Source organism: Haemaphysalis longicornis, unplaced genomic scaffold (genome assembly GCF_048455015.1).
Source record: "Haemaphysalis longicornis isolate Haplotype H1 unplaced genomic scaffold, Haemaphysalis longicornis Haplotype H1 scaffold_3, whole genome shotgun sequence".
Lineage (NCBI taxonomy): Eukaryota > Metazoa > Arthropoda > Arachnida > Ixodida > Ixodidae > Haemaphysalis > Haemaphysalis longicornis.
Window position 1 is genome coordinate 116,266,557 of NW_027526335.1, and position 23,628 is coordinate 116,290,184.

Consider the following 23,628-nt stretch of genomic DNA (forward strand, 5'->3'; position numbering starts at 1 on the left):
AGCTAAGGCTGCCGACACGACGCTGCGCCCGTGCGGCGGCCATTAGCAATGCACCCGTTTCACGTCGTTATGCGCGCGATGTTTCCAAACATTCGCGCGCCTTGTCGATAAAAGCAGTGCGCTAGGTGCGAAAATAAACGAAGTCACGAAGTAAAAAACGGGTCACGCAAACGAACGTCGCGCAAACGAGGAAAACGTGTAAGCGCCATATCAGGGCTGGAGCCATGCCCGAGAGGTTTGTTGTACTTTGGACGCATTAGGGTTTTTAATACCCGCGGTAGGAAATAAAGATGCATAGATAAGGGGGACACTCAGGCCCGCGTAAAAACACCTTTTGTAGATGGTAAATTAACTAAGGCTAATCAAAGCCAATAATATTTTTATATTAACTAAATAAACTAAAAGCACCGATTAAATAGAACGGTAGATTAACTAAAACAAAAAAAGTTATATTTAGATAACCTTTAAGCACTGAAACATTGCGTGCCGATTGAAAAAAAGCGAAAGTAGTCCCTATTTTTAAAGCAAGTGGGTGCCATAGACCTTCTACTTACCACCCGATTTCTCTAAACAGTGTATCGTGTAAGCTCCTCGAACACATCGTAGAATTAACCTTGAATGATTGAGTGATTGATTGATTGATTGATTGATTGATTGATTGATTGATTGGTTGGTTGATCGATCGATCGATCGATCGATTGATTGATTGATTGATTGATTGATTGATTGATTGATTGATTGATTGATTGATTGATTGATTGATTGATTGATTGATTGATTGTACGGTTTAACGCGCTGACGCAACTCAGATGATGAGGCACGCCGTAGTGGAGGGCTCCGGAATAATTTTGACCACGTGGGGATCTAACGTGCGCCGAAATCTCGTACACACCGGCGTCTTTGTTTTTTGCCTTCATCAGAAAAGCGGCCACCAGAATCTAACCTAATGAATAATTTAGAATTTGATCAGTGTATTACTGTTTACAACACTGTTTTCGTAAATCTGTCTTGCGAAATTCGACTTCCTGAATTCACACATCACCTACTGCAACCTATGAACGACAGCCTCCAAACAGATGCAATATTCTTAGACTTTTCAAAGGCCTTCCATCGCGTTTCTTACAATCATCTGCTTGCAAAATTATCTCCCCTATAAAATGGTTTGAACATTTAGTTTGAGCACTATAAAATAGTTTGAGCACTATAAAGTGGTTTGGTAAAATGGTTCGAACATTTTTTTATATGGTTTGGTAAAATGGTTTGAGCACTATAAAATGGTTTGAACATTTTTTTTATAACAGGGCGCGTTCACTTCACTTGCGCTAGCAATTTGCAGTCAATCCTTACCGGTGTAACCTCAGGGGTTCTGTGTTTTTATTTTCGATAACGTCCTTCCTACTAACATATCAACAAACTTGTGCCTTGTTGCGGGTGATTGCGTCATGTATAACACTCTTCATACATCAAACGACACTATCGCCCTGCAACTGATCTTGACGCTATCGCTGCGTGGTGCGAAAACTGGCATACGCCTTTTAACCTCGCAAAATGTGACGTAATGTCTTTCACGCGCAAACGCATGACCGCAGATTACACTTCTCGCATTCTCTTTGTTCCTATTGATCACTTTTGTGCGCACAAATATCTAGGCGTTCGTATGACGCCATAACTACCGTAGGTGACATTTATTCGAACAATTCTCTGTGAAGCTTCACGCACACTTGGGTACTTGCGATGCAGCTTAATCCTAAATAGAAAAAAATGTGCACCAACTGTGAAGGTGGTTGGAAAGCAAAGGTGGAAACGACTGATTGATTGTAGGGTTTAACGCGCCGACGCAATGCAGGGGATGAGACGCGCCGTAGTGGAGGGCTCCGGATTAATTTTGACCACCTGGGGATCTTTAACGTGCTCCGAAATCTCGCACACACGGGCGTTTTTGCTTTTCGCCTCCATCAGAAAAGCAGCCGCCGCGGCCGAAATTTGAACCCGCGACCTCGTTCTCAGCAGCGCAACGCCTTAGCCACTGAGTCACTGCTGCGGGCAAAGCTTTAAACGACACCCACACCGATTACCCATGCGACGTCACTTGAATGCACTACAATGGCTCTACAAAAAGTGAAATCAGAGACAAGTGAAATGCACTTAACCATACCTTTTATTACTTCAAAGAGATATTCTTTACTAAAGATAAATCAATGCATGATTCATGAACGGTGGTTGGTTGAGCTGTATACGTATTCGTGAAGCATGTGAGTGGAAGCTCAGACCCGGTGTTAGAAGATCTCACTTCTGCGTCTTTGCCTCCGCCAACGGAGGCGACGAGATCGACGGCAGAGACGGAGGGGAAGTGAGATGCCATGCGTTGGAATTAACTTCCCTTAATTTGTATGACTCCTACCGCATGCGCAAGGCGCGCACACAACCTCTACACGGGCCGTAGGCGAAGCGCTCAGCGGCGCGAGGGGTCGATTGACAATATCACGTGTCATCCAGCAAAAACGCAGGGGGTAAACACGCAGTTGGGCTCGGTGAGTGCACCGTCTGTCTCCCCCGTCTCCCCGTAGGCTCGTAGCTCAATCTGTAGAACAAACAACGAGATCTCCTCCGTTTGTCTATTCGTTCCAGGTTCGATTCCTCGCGGTGCCAGTAAGTTCTTTTATTTTTTCGCGGGAGTTTTCTGTTGACACCAACGGTCGCTACAGAACCCTTGGGGGGTAGGTAAAAAGCTTCGCTATAAAACTTACTTATTTAAAGTACGTGCGACCAAAACGTAGTCCGCATCATCGATCTGGAATACGTCACAAGGTTATCTCACGGGCGACTTAAAGGTCGTGCAAAACCTCGCAGCCCGTTTCATTGCTTTACAATATTCAAGGCACATCAGCATAACCGCCTTAAAGGCAATTTTTGTCTCTAGCATCACCTGCTTCATGGCGCATAACTTCTTGTCTCTGCCACGTTCACACTTTCTTTGACTTCACCTGCTCAAGACACGCCCTCCTTAAACGCCCGTTTGGAATATCTTATCGTTTATCTGATATTCGCCCCTTGGCGACAATAAAGTGCCGCGCAAGGGCGATGAGCAGCTCATTTTTCCGCTATGGCGTCCCACTTTGGAACGCACTCCCGGATAATATTGGTTTGTCCAGCGACCGGAAATTATTTCGTGAAAATCTAGCCTATTTTCGTAACCAAAACGACGCCTCCTAAATACCATGCTGGTTCTGCCTTTTTCTGGTCTTGTTAATACTTTGCTGCAAAATGCATTCTTCGAGTTGCTGCGGTCCCTTGTGTTTTTATTTCTTCTTATTTGTATTTTCCTTTTGGTTGTTACTTGTTACAATCTGTGACCAGTGCAACTTTTTTATGATGCTGTTGAAACTTTCTTGTACGCCCCCCCCCCCCCCCCCTTATGAAATTTTTGCGGGCTTAAGGACCCATAAACCAAAAATAAATAAATTAAATTGAGAATGTTAGAACTGTAAGCCTCAAAACAGCGTTCAACAAACTAATTGTTTATGAAAATTTGCCTTGGCTGAGATTTCGCAGCGTGCCGTCTAGTTATAAGTCCTGTACTCTTGACTTCATCTTTTCGCTTCCGCCGAAGGACACTCACAGGCAGCCCAGCCGGCGCTCCATCGATGGCGAGAGTGAGGGACGAAGCGCCGGCGAATCAGCCGTTGTGTCCTCCCCTAGCCGGCTGAAACCAGACAGTAGAGGCTCCGAGCGGGCGAAGTGATAATAACGAAAGGCGAAGTTCACGCGACGGCGGTTGAAGGTCACTCGCGGCGCGATGAATGACCTTGAAAGGTGTAGCGTAGTAGAGTACTTGCTTAGGAAATCTCGTGTCACGAACATTTTAAAGGTAAACTGTTCCCAAATGACTCAAGTTGGTTTTGCATTTAGTGACAACCAGCACAACGATGCGGTAAGGCGGACACCGCTTGGGCTGCTGACCATCACATACGCGGTAAAAAGAAACAAATCTAGTGTGGCTCTCCTCTTTTAGGATTCATCCCTTTATGCATACACAAATGCGAATAGGTTCTCAAATGCAGTTGAAACTAGCGTGCGTCTGCGACGATGGCACTGTTCTTGTTGTGCGTTGACCGAACAAGGACACACTCTAGCAAAAGGCGTTCTTTGGCAAGCTAGTTCATACTTTTGACGCCTGTCCTGTCGTTATCCTTCTTCTTTGTCGTTATGCTTGCTTCAGCTAAAATTTGTAACGAAAACACCCGGGAAGCTGGAGTGCAAACAACGTCGCGTCAGAAATTTTCACATAACAACGAAACCACCGCGGTATGTCTTCAAAGACAGCACCCAGAATTTTCCAGTAATCAGATGGTGCACGTTTTTCCTTTCTGACTCCTCACGTTCGCTGTTTCTCCCACGTATACGGTAGTTGGCATAGGCCGACAGTTTAAGCCTTTCTGTTGCAGGCGGCTGAAATAGCCGCAGTTGCGTAGCTGCAGTGCTGTGCGATAGATGAGCTCGGGTTGGGTCCTACTTGAAAATGGAAGTAAAAGCGAGTGCTGCGCCGGCGGAAGAGAGTGCGAGTCGCCAAATAAACGTTTACTAGTAGCTTCTTCTTGCATTGGTACCCGGCTGACCCGGTAGAAGCCCGAAATAGCATTTTCTTTCTTTTAAATATGGAAACACGCTTCAATGCACGAACCATAAGACGTATACCTACCTCCGGACCTCATCGGCCGAATCTTACGAGCTCAAGAAACATGTTTGCATTAACTGCGATATTTGCTTTCATACATTGTTTTTTTTTGCTGCAGCAATGTTTGAATGCCACTGAAGGCATGGTTCACATACTTTCGCATAGATAAAAATAAGAGCCGAGCCTTAAAAAAAAGAACAGGAAAGAAAGAACTTGCAAATACTGAAGGTATTCTAGAAATTCAGATAGTACCTCACCGCCGGCAAAATCGAGAAAACAACTTTATAAAACTGCCATCGTCAAGACTAAAATAAATTGTTGTTTTCCTGTTTGTGCAGGCACTAAAAAGCGTGGCTCTGCTTGGAATGAACTGGCGGGAACCGAGCCGAGTGAAGAACAGCGACGACCCGGGCAAATACTGCGTATCGCATGCAGCGACAAGACGCAAGTTTGAGAGTTGAGCAGACAGCGAACACAACGAGGGCACTACAACAGAAAAATTACTTAGCGTGCAGTGCAGCAAAAAACTTAAAGAACGAAGTAAGAAAACAGAAGAAACAAAACAGAGAAGGGGCGAAAACAAGTGAAATAAGAGAAAGGTAACGAAAAATTGCGCCAGCAAGATGTAAGACGGCTCCGGCTTGTTCAACGCGACCTGTGCAACTGTCTTCGTATTTCTCTTTCACAGGTTACCTCACTAGCTTTCAGTCTTTCACTCCGTGACTGTTTCTTTCTTTCTTTAATTCTTTTTCTGAGAATCCGGAATCCCTCTTCTTTGGTCAGAAAATTGAAAGTTCCTTACTATAGTTACACTACTTTTTCCCGTCGCCTAATTTGGCCCTTTTTTTCCCCTCCCCTTTTTCTCTACTTTTCTAAGTTTAGTAGTGGTGTTCTTTCTTTTCTTCATTTATTTTCTCACTGAGACACTTTTAAGTTTAAACTTCCCTCGCTTCCCGTTTCAAACGTCTCTTTTCCTCGCTCTCTTTCTTCTCGCTTTTCTTTCTCGGCCGGTGAGCAAGAGCCCGAACCCGTATAACAACTCCCCCGGTGAGCCACTTTGGCATTTCCAACGCCTTCTCCGGGATTCGCTATGTACTTTAAATCCAACTCTTGTATTCAGCGTCTTCCCTCGAGCGGCGCAAATAAAACTGTCGCGGAGGAGGCCGGAAGAAGAAAACGAATCCTTTTTTCTCGTGACGTTGACAAATGCAGCGGACTGGTTCGTCCCCGCCTCACAACTGTCGATTTTCTTCTCATAAATAAATCCTCACCGCGAAGGGCGACGCAGGCTGTTGTGTGTCTTGGAGCGTGGCTTCGGCTACCTCTTGCGGCACCGTTAGTTTTCTGTGGGGGACAATTTTGTTTGTTGTGCTGTAGTTTGTTGTTTGTGTGCTTTTTTTTTCTAACTTTTGGTTGTGTACTTTTTGGTAGGCCAGAAAGACACCTGATAACAGCCGAAGTGCCAAACGCCAGAATTTTGTAGTTTTTTCATTGCTGTGGCAATGAATATACAAATAGCCAGAGAAAAAAAACACTTTGACTACCTCGTTTTACAACCACGCGTTACCTTTCTCCATCTGACTAGTGTGTTCTGAAGGGTGCCCCCTTAGGGTTACTTTTATTTCTGAACTATTTCATTTAGAATCACTTGTTCTAGTGGTTGTACGATGCACTGAAAAATCGGCAATATTTACAGCCGCTGAGGGAGAGTGAGTGAGTGAGTGAGCGAGTGAGTGAGTGAGTGAGTGAGTGAGTGAGTGAGTGAGTGAGTGAGTGAGTGAGTGAGTGAGTGAGTGAGTGAGTGAGTGAGTGAGTGAGTGAGTGAGTGAGTGAGTGAGTGAGTGAGTGAGTGAGTGAGTGAGTGAGTGAGTGAGTGAGTGAGTGAGTGAGTGAGTGAGTGAGTGAGTGAGTGAGTGAGTGAGTGAGTGAGTGAGTGAGTGAGTGAGTGAGTGAGTGAGTGCGCGAGCGAGCGGGTGAGCAGCGAATCGAAAAAACACTAGTGCGCGCTTATTGGTACATAATGAATGAAACAACAGTGCAAGGGTTCGAAAATGTTGGAGCATGGACTTACCGACTCAACGGAAAAGAAGACGTCGATGATGGGACCCTTCCGAACGTTCAAGATCCTAGAAAAAAGAAGTGGCAAATAGAGCAGAGGTAAATATTGCGTTTGCTGAATAAAAAGAAAAACGCGCACGTTTTTAAAAGTGGCCCCGATTCATCGCAGTTTACCGTCAGGCCCTTCACTATGGGCTGAAATAAAAATCGCAGACTAAAAATTTGCGAGGACGCCTAGGAAAACGTTGAAATTCTGAAGCCCAATTGATATAAATGCTGCGAATTCCTAAATACCCTTTACTCTATCTCTGAGACGTAGAATAGCCTTCACAAATATTTCAGGGTTTTCTCAACAAGGAGGCATCTAAACCGCTCGCTAGTAAGCTTTGCAGTAATAATACTAAGCTTCACAGTATATTATGGGAGGTTATAAAAGTTTCATGCTGTTTTTTTAATAAAATTATGCTTTTAGAATATACGGTGTCGTTAAAATTTTTTTAGAAATCTCCGTAAGTTTCCGAAACCTACTAGAAATAAAAAAAACCTTGCAATTTGTTCACGTTTTCTGTGAGCCTGAAGGAGGGCGTTCATTTTTGAAGTAGTCACCTGCGAGCATTTTTGAAGAAGTCACCTGCGAGCAGTCACCAGCCGCAATAGATTTTTTTCTAATGTTTTAAACAAGATTCTTCTTTTTCTAGGGCAGTATGGCGACGTTTTAAATTTGTATCACTTTGCTAAACAATTTGAAAACGGCATCTCCCTAAATCCAAACCTCTTTTATGGCGACTTTTTAATGAAGCCCTTGTAAAGGGTGCTCCGCCTTGCTGTGACTCTTAACGTAACAAAGCCAACTTTACACATGCCCTCCCTCGAATGGCCTCCCGTACGCCAGCAGCATTCACGCGCGTGTGTGCGTGTTGTTTAGTTGTCACAGAGTGCTTTAACGTTCAGAGAAGCCCCTAGTAGGATTAACCGTTATTCGTTGAATGCGGGATGCATTAGCGTTTTTTTTTTGTTTGTTTCGGTGGAAACAGATAAACAACACGCACGCGCCTGAAAGCCGCCGGTCTACGGGCGGCTAGGAAAGCTCTCGAACTGGAAGTAGTGAGAGCAGACAATATACCCATGAGCTTTTGGGCTTTTTACCAGTCACCAGTCGGCGATGTACGGACACACGAGCAACAAAAACATTGAAGGTGGTGGGACATGATTACTATATTGTTTTTTTATGCAATGTGTATGTCTTAATACAGGAAATATTCGCAGTTGAATCCAAAAACAACTGAACACCCTGTACACACAACAAGGGCGTTGAAAGAACAGCTTCAAATACCAGAGGTTGAGAGGGAGACTTAAATAAAGTGCGTGTAGTAGTACGGTTGTTTCGATGAGTGTCCGGCATAGAACGGTATTTACATGCAGTGCTAGCCATGCTACGATCATGGTACTATGCTATTGTAGAAGTTGGGAGCAAAAATAGCTCATGCAGTGTATCACTCCACCGAAGCGACGAGTTGAGGTGTCGGCGTGTGCGCGCTTTCTGAAAGGAGATCGCGCTTAATGAATGACATGTTCTGCTTTTTTTATGTCCTTTGTAGTTGCTGTCGCAATGTATAGGCGCAATAAGTTCAAGAATACGGAGACGACTCCTTCCACGTTCAAAGCACTCGCAGTAACTCACTCTTTACGTAGCGGAAAGTAACAGTTGGCTGAGGTGATGAATCGAAGGGCAGCATCCTTTGCGCCTTTAACTTGTACCCGGGTATACTAAAGAACCTTTTGTAGCAAGTGAACCTTACATACGTCAGGGCGATAACGCCTTGCTGAGTAGGGAGCATGTACCGAACTCCGTCAACGCCATCCACCTCTTCTGAGCATAACGAAATCTATAGGTCGCGTGTAGGAATGAAGAGGCATCTACAGGAATGGCTCTCCCCGCATCGTTTGTCATGGGATGAATGTATATCGGGTGGATCAGTGGCGTCATGCGCTGACACCTAAAGGAAGCAGGCGCATTGTGTGTTCAAGTCGCGTTGCTCGGTCCAGTATTCCCTGAATAACAGATGGAGGGAGGAAATGGTGACGTGAGTCCTATACTGAAAAATGAATCTCAGAGAGCATATATATTTCAATGCAAAGCTGAACATTGGTACAGACTTTCCTTCGGGTGTTGTTGTGGCTTCATTTTGCGGGGTACTCTGTCAGACGTTGTTACCGACAGTCAAAAAGTGTTCATGTGGTAAAGACAGTGAGCGTGATATACTCCCCACGAAGAATGACTGCCTCCAGACAAAAAAAGCTTGTTTCGCCTAGTTATAACGCCTCCAATACGTGCGGCTTCACTCACTCAAGAGCTCTAAGACATGGAACTCAGATCAGGGTATTTTTTCGCAGATTGTTCCTAATGTAAAATCAATTGGTCCAAGAAACGGCCAACAGCGGCAGCACAATGAAAGCGGAGAAAGGACAACTGAGTGGAAAGAGGTTCGAACCGCGGTCGCACAGAAAGCGAGTCGAACACGCATCCCCCGCAACATCACCGAGCGTTCGCTTTAAAAAACGAAACGGTGACCTAGTGCATACATTGTGGCCTTTAACTAAGGAACGTGCGTTTGAGACGTGTTTAATGGCATACAGGGGTAATATGTGCCTGCTAACAAGTAACAAAGCAGGTTTACGCTTGTAGCTATCATGTATGGCTAACCATGGCGATTGGCGGACCCTTTAAAGGGGACATGAAGACAAAGGACCAGTTCGGTGGTTTATTAAAAAGATGGCTTTGTCCCGATAACAAGGACACGAAGTTCATCGCACAGTTAAGAAAAAAGATGAAGGCAGATCACACTAATGCGTAAGACTTGAAGGTAGCGAAGCTGTACGCAACAGTAGCGTTTTTCCTCTTTATGGCCTCACGCCGCTGTTCAAGCCTCGCCGCTGTAGGTGGGCCACAACTGTATGTTCGTCTTCCTCTATCACACACCGTCCTGCGCCGCACATGGCCTCGTGGCTTTCCCAGCTTTCCTTCGTGGCGCGCGTGTATCGCTGCGGCGGCGGCCTCCTCGCCTTCCTCCGGCACGTCCCTCGCACGGGGCCCACGCACGTACCCTTTCCCTTCTCGCCTATCTCTCCCCTGCCGGTTATCTCTCCGCGCCATCGGGCCGCTGCTCCGTGCCGGGATCCTGCGGAAGGCGGTGTGGTTTCACCTCTAGCGCTCAGGGGCTAAACTGGTCACCCCGGGAAGACTGGCCGAGGTAGCATAGTGTAGCTTGCGCTAGAATAATCTCGTAAGTAAAGAAAAATCTGAAGCAGTGGTGACTCCCCAGCCACTTTCCGGCAACTTTTCTATGACGTCACAAAATCTTGTTTGCGCAGATAAAGGCAGCCGATTTGAACCATGAGAAAGACACATGACTGGGCGATTGTAGTGGGCTCTCGAGTTCCATTTGATCGCATCCCTTGAATGTGAACGTACGGTTAACGCACTGAAAATTATGTTTCTAGTTTTGGCCCATGCGATGCCACTTCAGCCCATAGCACGTCATACTGGTGGGAAATTTGAAATTCATAACACTTGGTTAATTATTATTCGGGTACAAAATGTCTTCCGTGCCTAGAATGGAGCTGAGTGAGGTACAAAGGCTAGTTCGTTCAAATTGAACAAAGTTGAATTTCGTCTTCATGGTTCCTAGCAGAGAGGCGAATGGAATGACGTGAAGGGGAAACGATCATAAGTGTGGTAAAAAGAGTACCTAATCCCACCACTGGAGGCCTACGTGAGTAAATGAAGCATGCTAAATAAAAAAGCAGCGAAGAACATGTTCCCTATAGCGCATATGAATTGCAAAGAAGGGAGCTTGGCCGCGCCTCTTTGTCATAGCAACAGAGAGAAGGAGACGGCGTATTTTGAAAATGACAATGGCAATGGTAATGATAGGGAAATCACACCATGGGACACGTTTCGGCAGGTCTGTGCGCTCCCTACTGCGTTGGACTCTGAGGCTTCTACCTCAGTGGCAGATGTTAAACGTGGATGCCCTCGGAAATACTCCTCAGAAAAAGATATGCCCGGGAACAGCAAAATGCGCACTACGAGCAAAGAGGCCCGCTCTAACTGCAGCTGAAACCACCACCAGCTGGCACCACCGCAGCCATTACGACGCGAACATTACACGTCATACTCATATCTCTCTCGTGGCGAAGACGTTGTCTCAACAGAAGAGAACATAACCCCGACAGAGGTAGCAATAAACATACGGGATCGCATACTTTGAAATAAAATGTAGCGTTTTCGCTGTTCCAAGCGTAATCACTCTAAAGTGCCTTTCTGAATTTTTAGCAGGAATTTTACAGTTGCCCTTCCGTTACTGCGAAATCGTCACTTGCCTAGGCAGGCGAAAGCGCGCGCCTGGCTGGCGTCCCCCAAAGGTCCACAAGACGTGAGCAAGCGCTGCACTCTCAAGTATCACTAGATGAGACCAGTTCCTTAGCGTGTGCGCTAAAAAATAAAACACAAATAACCACCTGGTGCAATATCTCGCCCGCAGTCTAAGTTGGCCATCAGATTCCGAAGAGCCAGTGCTAGCAGCCGAATTGATAGTGAATAGGTCACAAGTGGCTGCAGTGAGCCCGATGTCGAAGTTGTAGGCCCAAGGTCGACATCGGTAGATGACCTGTTAGCGAACCTAGCCCAAAGTAAAGCTTTTGCATTTGCGTTTAATAAAAAATATGCTTAAGGGTCCTCTGCAAATTACCTCAATAAATGTGTGTCAGGTTAGCAATATTTTCACATTTTTGGAGCTGTTCATCAATAGATATTATCAGTTTTTATTGTTTCCCCGCAATGAAACGATTTGAATGCAGACGCCGATAAACACGCCCCGCGCGCCCACGCGCACACGCGTACAACAACGAGCAAACAAGCAAGCACACATAGAAAGGAAGGAGCCTGTATATCTGCGGAGAAGTGCTTTTTGACACCTCACAGAAAATAAGCAAATTAATCTCTAGAAGCCCGGAGGCGAAACAAAGAAACCCGTGGCCACCTGCAAGAACTTTGGGACTGTCGCTAATGTTTGTTAGCCCTTTCGGCCCTGGCGTCGTCATTTGACGACACAACACATAATATTTTCTAGCGCCTTAACAACAAAACCAAAACTGCTAGTTTTCAGGCTGAGGGTTGTTCAAGGATGCCTCTTGCGATAGACACCACCATTGTTGCGATTTCGCGAGGCTGGACGATATGAAAAAGACGAAGCTTCAGTGGACACAGGATATGACGACCGCGCGGGTAAGGAAACGGAAATTCCGGTTCGTCAAAACGTCTATAAATCTGTAAGTACTTGGATTACCAGCTTGATATTTTTTCTATAAGATCTGGTTATCATAGGCTTTCCGAAAACACGAAAAAAAACTTCTTTTACAAAAAAATGTTTTTTAATTGCTTAATGACCTAATTAATTAACGTGCCTGTAAATTAATAAATACTTGCACTACTAGCGTAATTTTTCATTTCTGTGCTTCTGATGTCCGAAGCTGTACGAAAAAATGCATAAAAACAATTAGCGCTTGAAATAAAAAATCCAGGGCTGAAAGGGTTAAATGAACAACATCGTCTAACTTGGATGAGTTGTTCTAATAACACTGGTGCGGCGGTGACTTACACTAAGGCTGGTGAATACACTCACAGCCCTGACAAACAAAATGAAATAATATCTACCACCAAAGTTGTTAGGTGTTTAAAGCACCTGAGATAGTAGCTGTCCTGCCAGATTTTCCGTCGAGCGACCTAATGTGGCCATTCCAGACTTCATGATCTGAGCATTTCAGTGATGCCAAAACGTGTTCTTGGTACCTAATTACTACCGCCAACTAACTGGACTCTAAAAAAAACAGGCATGATCACTTGCTCCCAATGCGGCCCATTTTTTTTTTTATTTTTTGCACTCCGAAGGGTTGTGTTATTTGTTACAATGGCCCGCGCCTCCTCCAAATCTTTGAAGTATCCAATGCGCGAGCTTGCGCGTTCTATAGGCACTGCTGGTGAGCTTGCGGTTTGTCGTTCCCGCGGTGATGCTCACAGTGAGAGTATCTGCTCACTTAAGCTGACATATAATGTAGTGGTTAGGCTTCTTGCGTGCCTTCAACGCCGAATATTTCAATATAAAGGGAAAACGAAACAGCCAAACTGAGTCACAATCAGGCACCCTGACGGGTGAGCCCCTTTCACGTGGCAATATTTGTATAACTACCTTTTTGTGCCCTTTAATGAAGCCGTGACGCTACCTTGCCTGGAATCGACTCACTGAATTTAGCACGAGAGGCCGTTTGAGTGTCTACCAGTTTTCGCTGAAGTGACTTTAAGAATTCGCAAATTTTACCTTCAACTTTCAGGTACGGTCGCACATCGATAATATCAGAGTGCACAGATTACGAGTGACGCTTCAATTTAGACTGAGTTAGGGGACCGGAGCGTAATTGTGTGGGGAGTGGAACGCCCACCAAACAATCAACACCAAAAAGAACCCAGGAATTATCACGGCAGAAAAAGTTGCCGAATATCTTGAAAGTTCTCACATGGAGGCATCCTCAGCAAACGAAGGGCAAAGTACTAGCGGCCTAATTTCTTGTACACTGGCTCAGACGCGTTCTTTTGCCACACACAATATAAACCCCCCTCTACCTCCTCAGGAGATAAGAAGCGTTTGCACGATATACAGTTTGCTGCCGATTTTGTGGCTCTTCCCACACAAATCTACGCTGGAGCTCTCCATGATGTTTTGTATTTTTCCTTGCGGCGGCTCGGAGCAATAACATTTCGAAATGTCACCAAGAACATCGCGTTTCCTAACCGGATGGAAAGGATATCCAGCCAAAAATTTCAAAGCGGCTCCCGTGAAAACTAAACAAATATCATTATTTCTGAACATCGACTTCAGCTTCGTAAGCACCACGCACACAAAAAATCATTTCGCTTCTCATCTCATGCGCTCGAACTTCTGCGAAACTGCGCGAAACTTGTGAGCTTTCAACGTATCGCTCACGCGGCTAACAATACCATGTAAACAGATGGCTGTCGTTTGGAGAAGAAAAAAAAAACGAGAACAAAAAAAACAGCCTTATTGGCGTCCTTCACGCAGATACGGCTCTTTGAACTTCGAGAAAGAGCAATATTTTTTTATCGAATCTTGGATGCCTGTCCTGTCCGAGATCACTGAGAAGAGGCGGAATCACTTTTACCCTCTTCAATCCTCCTTTTCAAAAATCTCCGCTTGTCCAATATTAAAGAATTAGCGCCGACAAGAGCCGGGCCTCAATTTCATATCTGTCGTTCCAACCGTCTCGGAGATTACCCCTTCAGACTGGGTTTTTAAAAAAATACCAGCAAATGTCGGATTATTTTCCATTCAGAGCACCGGAAGTCTCCCCGGCTGAAATTGGCCAAACCGAGCGTTCAACCGTTTCATGGTACCGTTTCATGGGCAATATAAGGAGTTCTTACGACGGCCGTTCACGCCAATATCCGATATCGCAGAAAGCAGAAACAACATTACGCGATTGAGAAGCATGCCCTATATATTATTTAGCCTTTCATTGGCAAGGAATAACTGTTTGTACCATCCCATAGGTTAAATTTGGCTGAGAAAACGATTGTTTCCCAAGTCACTGTTACAAATTTGTAGCTTAAAGGGTCCCTGCAACACTTTTTCAACTTTTTTCGAAATCTTAAATGCTTACAGAACGTAGTCACCCAACACACCCAGTACTTAAATTAGGCGGTCGCAAAGTGCCTCGGACAAAAATTACTGCACTATGCCCATCAGATAAGTTGTAAACTCGCTCAAAAGATTTTTCTATCTTTCCCGGTCTTGACGTTCTTCGACGGCTCGAATTACGTCACTAAGGCCGTGTACCGGCTGTTGGCCGGTTTTCATTCAGTTGCAGCAATGAACGCTTTTCGATAGCAACTTGTAAAAAAAAAAGGCAACAAAAGCAAAGCAGAAATGGAAGGCGTATCTGGTGCGACGAGCGAATCTCGCAGTGCGGCTCCGTGCTGGCGATAACTATAGCTTTCGCAGTGGTTCCAGTCGCGAAGGAAAGAGTGAAAGCGATTATCGAAAGTGTTGCAGGGTCCCTTTAAAGGGGCCCTGCAGCTCTTCGGGTAAACGCTTTCACTTCTTTCTTCGCGTCTGGAAGCACTCAGAAACAACTATTATCGCCAGCATGGAGCGACACTGGCGTGACACTGGCTCTTTTGCTTTTTGAAGAAGGACGGCGTGCGAAGCCGGGCGTAGTCCAAGGACAGGACGAAACATACACGTTTGTATATAGTTTGCGATTGAGAATATTTTCTAGTTAGTTAGCTGAATACCCGCCGCGGTGGCTCAGTGGCTAAGGCGTTGCGCTGCTGAGCACGAGTTCGCGGGTTCGATTCCCGGCCGCGGCGGCCGCTTTTCTGATGGAGGCGAAAAGCAAAAACGCCCGTGTGTACGAGATTTCGGCGCACGTTAAAGATCCCCAGGTGGTCAAAATTAATCCGGAGCCCTCCACTACGGCGCGCCTCATCACCTGCGTTGCGTCGGCGCGTTAGCCCTACAATCAAATAATCAATCGACACTGGCGTGATTCACTCGTCGCACCAGATACGCCCTTCGTTTCTGCTTTGCTTTTATGGCTTTCTTTTTTAAATGGCTATCGAATGCATCCATTACTGCAACTGAAGGAAAGCCAGCCAATAGACACTGCACCGCTGTAATGACGTCATTCGAGCGCTCCAAAACGCCAAGACCGCGAAAGAGGGAAAAGAAACCTTTTGAACAAGTTTCTAAGTCATCTGATGGGCGTAGAGCAGAAATGTTTGGCTGAGGTACTTTGCGACCCCCTAATCTAAGTACTGGATGTGTTGGTTGACCACGTTCTACGAGCATTTAGTATTTCGAAAAAAAAAAAGATGAAAGAAGTGTTGCAGGGTTCCTTTCACTATAGTGCGAATAATGAAGATTAGTGCGCCCACAGTAGAGATCCACATTGTAGCAGCACACCAACAGGGAATAAATAGTCGGAGGTAGCAGCTAAATTAGGCATGAATGCCCAGAGAAGAAGAGCGATTGCAGGAGAAGTAACGATGACAAAGTATATGTACCATGATGAGTTCTCTTCTCCCTTCTTGGCTGATTATGAGAATGAAACGTCTGTACAAAATCCACCGATTTCGTTTTTAGCAGCAACCGACTTGTTGACTGGTGGTAATCGCACCTTTTTCGAGAACCTCACGGCTTGAATTTGATTCACAGTAGAAAGGAGGAGTCTGACTTGTTTTTAAGATCTGTGCTAAAGGTGTCGCGCACGCATACACGCACACGAATATAAAGGTCGGTCGGGTAGTGCCAAGGGCACTTTACACCTCAAGACAGGTTCGAATGCCGTCCCGAATAAAAGGCGAACGGCATCAAAAGCGGTGCCTTCAAAGGAAAATGTTCCCCGCTTCCGAGGAAGAAACTACTTTCACGGAAAATTTGAAAACCGGGGCGGATGAAGGCGAGGGGTTTGCGAGGTGGAGGGATTCGGGGCAGTGGTGCTGGCGGGTTGTCGCTGGCGTCACCGGCGGCGGTGTCCGCGTTGGCGCGGCGTTCTAGAGGGGTGATATATTCGTTGATCGCGGCGAAGGAGACCTTGACAATAGCGGTGTTTTTTTTTCCTCGCGCCTATCCCCGGCCCCGTCGGCAGCGGCGCAGGTACCGCACTGCCGCGGGCAGGTGCGAAATGCCGCCTCCTCTTTCTCCTGTGGTCGGGGCGCACGGTTTGGGCCCGAGCGGTCGGTCGCGGGGAAATTGAAGGTGCGGGCACAGCCTTGGCGGCTGAAGATTAATTTAGGCCGAGGCAGATGCACCTGCTTCTCCTTGAAAAACTGGTGCATTCGAAGCAGCCCGAAAAGTATGGTCTGCCGCGGACTTTCTCTTCAAACTCGTTCTTACCGTTATTTTATCCTCGTGTTCCCTCTTTTTTTCAGCTACGCGGCGAAGATTAAAACTTCTGTGCTTTGTGCGGTATGGTTTCAGTTCTTTAAGTTCTGTGCGTTCTCTTCTTTTTTCCGACGTTTTTCAGACTTTCAGTTGAGTTTCCGCTTTCGTTGAAACAATTGTCCTAAAAAGCTGTCTTCGTTGGCACAATTGTCCTCAAAAGCTATTCCTAAAAAGCTGTCTTCGTTGGAAAAATTGCCCTCAAAAGCTATAGGGCATGACCTAGTTTCTCGGTTGTAATTTCAAGCTGAATGGCGTTTCGAGCGCTGACAATTTTTTGTTCCAATAAACGCGTTTTATCATTGGGTTGGCTGCGCCGCACGCAATTGAGCATCAAAAACTGATTTCTTCGAAGAATCAACCGCTCCTCCCACAATACAGCCGCACAGTTTGAACTCCTGCAGCTGTTCGCTAACCCACTATTAAATAGACGGAAAACTCAATGGTCGACTCCGACTTCAGGCGGAGAAATGTAGGACAATGGGAACATCGATTGCGGACGGCAAATGAGGAGCAGACGAAGCCTTGAAATCGAAGCAATCCGTGTTAGGCTAAGTCTCTACAATTCGTTTTGTTTTGGAAATGCAATTTTTCTTTATATAAAATGTACATTCGTCGCGCGGTACAGGTCGCATTTACTCCCGTCCACACTTCGCGCGCCCATTTAATAGTGAGTCTGTAAACCTCAACAAGACCATCCCTGCCTACCGAAAGTTGAGAGACGCGCGAAAACTGAAAGTGCGTCCAATTATCGCTGAAAGTTTATCAAATCGATCGTCAGACCTTCAAAGACCCAAATCGCGAACGAAGAACGAAGCCAAGCGACGATTCTTCGCGCACTAAAAGCACATATACGAGCGATACAAATGTATACCGATACGCGGTCTATGAGATACTGCCGTATCACTTCTTCATGACCGATGCGCCGAGTGTCTAATCTAGAACCATTCCTTTTTCGCGATTTTTAAGTAACCGTTTTAATACAATGGAAGCCGGTTTCAAGTACGGGCCGCGTGTACTGAGATCTTAGCAGAACTTTTCGGTCTACCAACCGGTCTATGGGGAAAAGCATTAGTTTTGTGAGAGAACGCCATCCGTTACACTAAGAAAGGTCTCGCTTTAAAACTTCAATTTATTAGCCCCTTTTGCTTCGCGTCCAGATTATGTGATACCCTGTGTTACTATGCTCGTTTTCTCACTCCTTAGTGTGCACTTTCGGATGCTCCGGTCACACTAATTGTGTTCCGACCGTCCGTACATCCATTATCCAAAACGTTCATCCGAGAGGTGCACAGTGTTTCACATTTTTAAGCCCACTGGCCCAAACAGCCTACTGTGTGGGACGCGAAAAAAAGAGGAAGGAAAAAATTCAGTTTCCTCCCACTCTGTGAAGAAGGATGGCCGGAGAGGCTTGGAGCAGTCCAAGAAGTGCACACAAAAAAAAACATGTTTCTTTGTAATTTGCGATTGAGCATGCTCCCTAACCAATTAGCCGAATGAAACTTGGAGAGCCTCGAGCATACGTCTGGCGGGCAAACTTGGGGCTGCCCTTTTCCCTACCGCGTCGGAGACCTCTTACTGCCTGTGTAATATACCAACCCAAACCGCTTGACCACGCAGGGCAGCAGCAAGGTCGTATTGAGCCGTGAGACGCCCTCGTTGAAATGTCCCACCAGCAGAACGGCCATGTCATAGGTGAGGGCATAAAGCTTGGCTGCGCGTTACGCTCACTTTTATCCCCCTCCCCTCCCCCCCTTCCCACCGTGCGTACGTGCACGGATAAAGCGGCAACAGGTAGTATGCGCGCGAACAGACGTGAAAGACACTGACCAAATTCGCCACGGAAGCCCTTCTTGCTAAACAAAAATTATAGGCTTACGTCGGCGTTCCCAGCAGGCAAGTTGCTTTCACGCGGGAGGGATTCGGGACTTTTCGATGAGAGGGAACTTAAGGCGGCAACGGCGGTGGCGGCACGTTCTGTGGCAGCGGCTTTGTGTTGTTGGCGCACCAATTCGAGCCTCGGTACGCGCCGACTCTCATTTCATTCCCGGTATTGTTCCTCCGAGCGAACGACACACCTCCGTCCCGAAGCGACTACATAATGCAACAGCCGATAACGGCGCTGGCGCCATTTTCAGCGGATTGTGCCAACCGTGACAGAGGCATTGGAGGAGGTGAGGGGAATAAAACTTGTGAACGAAGTGTCGGCGGTGGCGAGGAGCAGCACAGAAGCTGTGCCGAGTAAAGCAGCTTCACCGGAATGAAAACCGAGTGGGGGCGGAAGGGGGGTTAGGCAAATATAGCTTCATTGTGAAAAGTTTACAAGCATTTGCCTATCTTTTCGTAATAAGACTATAAAATGCTGGAATCCCTACCCTTGGTTTCGGAGGGCAACGAGCGAAACATTTTTCAGGGGTGAATGTAGCAAGATTGCAATTTTGGCTAGTAGGTCGGCTCTCATATTGGGAGTAGGCGCACCGCCGCAGTAGCAGTGTGCGTGGAAGAAAGTAGCCAACACACAGCGCTGGCTGTCCACTCTTCCCTGTACGTTGTATGACTGCCGCGCTAAACCCACGCCAAATGTGCCCTCTGGTGTGATTAAGAGTTACATTTTGTCCCGATGTTTTTGGTAACGTTATTAGTTGCATGGAAAGTGGGCTTGTTATACTGCTACTTTAGAGGAACAGTTTTTTTTTGTGCTGCACTCCTAAACAACCCTAACAGGACGGGATGCGTTGTCGTTCATTATCAGGGGTTTCTAGAGAGTCCAACACACACAACCCAGACGCACGCTCACATGCAAGTCTGAACCTCTCGAGAAGTAGCTCAGAACTGCTTCAAGCATTACAAAAACACAAGCCAACTATTTTATGGTGTGGCTATTGCGTCCGAATTGCCTGGCTCACATGGCGACAAAAGCGTCGTTCCCAAACCCAGCAGCCGGGCACTGCGAGCGCAATTCTCTTTCCCTGCATGTAGCCCGAAACGCTCCACCAAATTGTCTACTGACTGCGACAGCCTAACAACTTTTCCAGTCGAGTGGATTGGCCAGCAATTGTGACGCCAGCCGTCAAAAGCTCGTGGCCGATTCAACAGCCACCATGAGGCTGCGAACAGAGGTCCAGAGAGAAAAAATCACGGTAAGACTAGATATACCATTGGTAGATATCGGGAAACCATGTCTTCATCACTCTCACCTTCGTTCGCGTCCTATCGCTCCCAAATAATTCGCCTATAAGTATTGCTAGGGAAAGCCATACTGATTTCGGACTCACAGCACATAAGCGGACTTAAACGTACCGGTAGGTTTTTTTCTGGTTGTTGTTTTGTGCGCCAGCCTAAGTTACACTCCGTCTGAACCGGCAAAAACGAGTCATTCCATGGAAACGAGTCGGCATACGCCGCTACACGCGTTCGTACCCTCAGGGCCGCTTGCTAAGAGGGAGAAAACACGCAGAACCGAAGCACCTCCAAGCCCAATGTCTCACATCACACACGGACATGCTCTCCCACTACCGCCACGAACGATACCGTTTCTGCCCCCGCACACCCTTTTAAGTGCGAATGCACTTCTTAAGCGAGCCTGAATCGTCCGCCGCCTTTGTCCGCATAGCAACAGCTGCGGGTGCGCGCGCTCCTCGTCTTCCTCCTCGTCTTCCCTAGCAACGGGGGGAGATGGGCGCGCGCTACTCTCCTCCTCCTCTCTCCGCTCAGTGACTGTGGGTGTTGGGCGCCTCCTCTCCACTTCGGGCGGGAGAGCTCTCGCTCGCGTAGCGGGCGCTCCGCATTCCGACGCGTGAGGGCGCTCGTGTAGCCCTCGACGTAAAGGCGGGCGCTACTCTCCTCCTCCTCTCTCCGCTCAGTGACTGCGTGTGTTGGGCGCCTCCTCTCCACTCCAAGATCACGATATCCACCGTAATCGCGCAATCAACAACCGTGCATATGCAGTTACACACTCTCCCCCTCGGGGAAGTGCGAGGGAATTTTTTTTCCGGAGCCGAGGCGACCGCCTTTTGCCGGCTTCAGACAAACTCCTATCCCCACGGCCCTCTACTCTATGCTATATAACCCATCGCCTACGTAGCTAGCCTGGTGGACAGTGCTCGGGAAGCCAGAGCGGACCAGGGAACCTTAGAGCACGTTGCCGTACTAGAGGAAGCCCACCACCGACCGGGCACCCAAACATCAACGCTTGAACCATTTTGTAACAAAATTTTGCTCACTTAATTGCCTATTTCGCCCTCTAGAGAGCTAGAGAAAATTGATCTTATCAGAAGATAGCCTCTGAGACGCACAATTTCCCGGCCTCTTCAGTGTTGTGGGGAAATGATTGCAATGACGAATGCAGTGCTGTAGTATAAAGCAGGAGGCATAAGTTAACGAAGTTTTCGTGTATTTAGCTACCAAAATGTGAAGTACAACAGGCTTAAAACTACGAAGGGAAAAAAAGAAAGTCAGTGTTCCTCGCATTACGCGTAGTTAACCCTCGAGACGCGCCCTGCTTTCCGGCCCTGGAAGCCGAGGGCGCCAGCCAGGCGTGTTCACTCATGTCGTCGGCTAGTCGTGTTTTCGGCGCTTCGCGCAACCGGGCGCAGTCCCGAGCGAGCGCGGGGTCGACCTAGGGGTGATGGATCAGGTTCATTATGTGCACCGACGTTAAAGGATTCGGCCGCGCGCTGACGCGTGTTTGGGATAAAATCAATAACAGCATGACGGGGCTCTCTTCGCCTCTTCCCCACTCTTTCTTCTCCGCCTGCTCTACTGCGAATAAGGAAGCAAAAATAATTGAACGCTAAAACATAATTTCGCAACCACTTTGGCGGCGCTGTAATAATCTTCGCCGATCTTCATATACACGGGATACTACGTAAGTTTCGTGGAATATGGGCACGCTGAGTGTCCGCCGAGCGTGAGAGTTTGTAGGGCTAGGTATACTGTTCTGCGTTCGCTGCAAATTTAGCGATTGATCTGGCGATCGGTGATGCTTTTGAAATGCTTTTGCATCATCTTTCTTGCTGGGCTACGAGTGTTAAGGAGAAAAGAAAAAAAACCCCAGCTAGTTAACTTGCTCTGCGCAAGGATCAGCGCTGAAAGAGAACTGCTCGATAATCTGCGTTGCAAATTTTTCGTTAGGTCCTAACACTCTGCGAAGTACGCGGCGTGGCGAAACCTTGGTGTCTTTGCGTTGTAATAACAAAGGGCAGGCTAGGGGCAGGATGCGTAATTGTTCGTTCAAGTGCGACACGAACGTCGCTTTTAAGCCCTTCTAAACCTAGTTCGTGATTCGCCTCTCCACCTCTGTCATCTCCACCCACACCTGCTCTTACACTATCGGCCTCTTTCCCCGTTTCCTTTTGCAACGTTTCACACGTGTTATATTACCACAGTGGTACACCTGTCTCACACGCTGTGGACCGCACATTACTTCCAACTCGAGCTGGAACGTCGTTCAAGGAACGAAGACTGGAGAAACACACGATGCAAGCACACGAAAGCGCATCGCCTGTGTTCGAAAACGCGCACGAAAGCACACGTGCGAACGTATCGTGTGCTTCTCTTGTCATCGTTTCTGTAAACGTAGTCAGGGAAGTGTTTTCAAACTGATCGTGTACAGACTAGCTCACAAGCAAGCTCTAGCTGGAACATCGCCCGCGCGAGTTTTGACTTGTAGTCGGTGTTGCTCGTCTCCCGAATTGGTAAGGCATGCGACGCGTAAGCGGTAGGCGTGGGGTCGGTACCCAGAATGGAGGCGTGTTTTAAATGCGAATGCATTTATTAGCCGGGGGTTGTCTTGCTCCGTTGGCCGGCGTGCGCCTGCATTCCTCCAGCGCGAGCGCACGTGAGCGCGCGCCTCGTAGTTCTGCCTTCGTCGTCGTCGTCGTCGTAAATGCGAATGTGCGCCTGCATTCCTCCAGCGCGAGCGCACGTGAGCGCGCGCCTCGTAGTTCTGCCTTCGTCGTCGTCGTCGTCGTAAATGCGAATGCATTTCTTAGTCGGGGGCTCGAGACGCCGTTGCTGGACGCGGCTATGGAAAGTGTGCGCGTGCGCTCCAAACCCTCTGACCCCATAGTCTTGGTTGGCGACTTCAACGTTGACGTGCGCAAGAAGAGTGGCGAGTGGCTGGTCGAGTATATGCAGACCAGGCACTCTATGCATTGAAATGATATTTAATTAGGCTCCAACCAATACAATGCAAAAAGGCAAAAAAGGCAAAAAACCCGACGTTTCGAAGCCGGCTCGGCTTCTTCTTCAGGGGTGACAGTTCAGTAACTTCCCAACCAGACAGAAGTCTGTCGAAATGTTCACTTTCAACTCTATGCATTGTCTCTCTGACGGCTTCGACACGTACCCTACTACCATTCACGGGAGTTGCATTGATCTGGTCTTTACGCGAAACTGTGACGCGCGTATGCTTCTCAAAGACCCTTTGACCGTGCACATTAGCGATCACAAGGCAGTGATTGTGGCCGTCAGGTACAACGATAACACAAACAGGTGCTGATGAATAAATGATTACGTTCACACTCTCGTCATTAATTACGCCATTACTCGCAACACACTCATCGGTGCACACAATGCATTCGCATTTCTGCACGATTCCCTTCAGGGAGGTGCGGGTGAATTTTTTTTCTACTGTCTTTTCTGCATAAAACTAAATTGTTAACGTGTAACGTCAATAACCGTAAAATTAAAACGTCAAATATTCCCCTGTGCCTCCCTTAGCGTTGTAGACTGATCTCTCTCTCTCTCTCTCTCTATATATATATATATATATATATATATATATATATATATATATATATATATATATATATATATATATATATATATATATATATATATCTTATGTGTTAGGCTTTAACCAGAAAATTTACAAAT

The 23,628-nt window shown here is 46.9% G+C and overlaps 1 long non-coding RNA gene across 2 annotated transcripts in view; it reads right to left on the minus strand.

The window, feature by feature from the left end:
• LOC144173391 (uncharacterized) overlaps nucleotides 1-23,628 on the minus strand; it is a 171,280-nt gene that overhangs the window by 5,883 nt on the left and 141,769 nt on the right. For both annotated transcript variants that reach the window (XR_013323247.1, XR_013323249.1), the window contains exon 2: nucleotides 6,747-6,801. This is a non-coding gene — a long non-coding RNA (uncharacterized LOC144173391). The remainder of the gene's footprint in view (nucleotides 1-6,746; nucleotides 6,802-23,628) is intronic.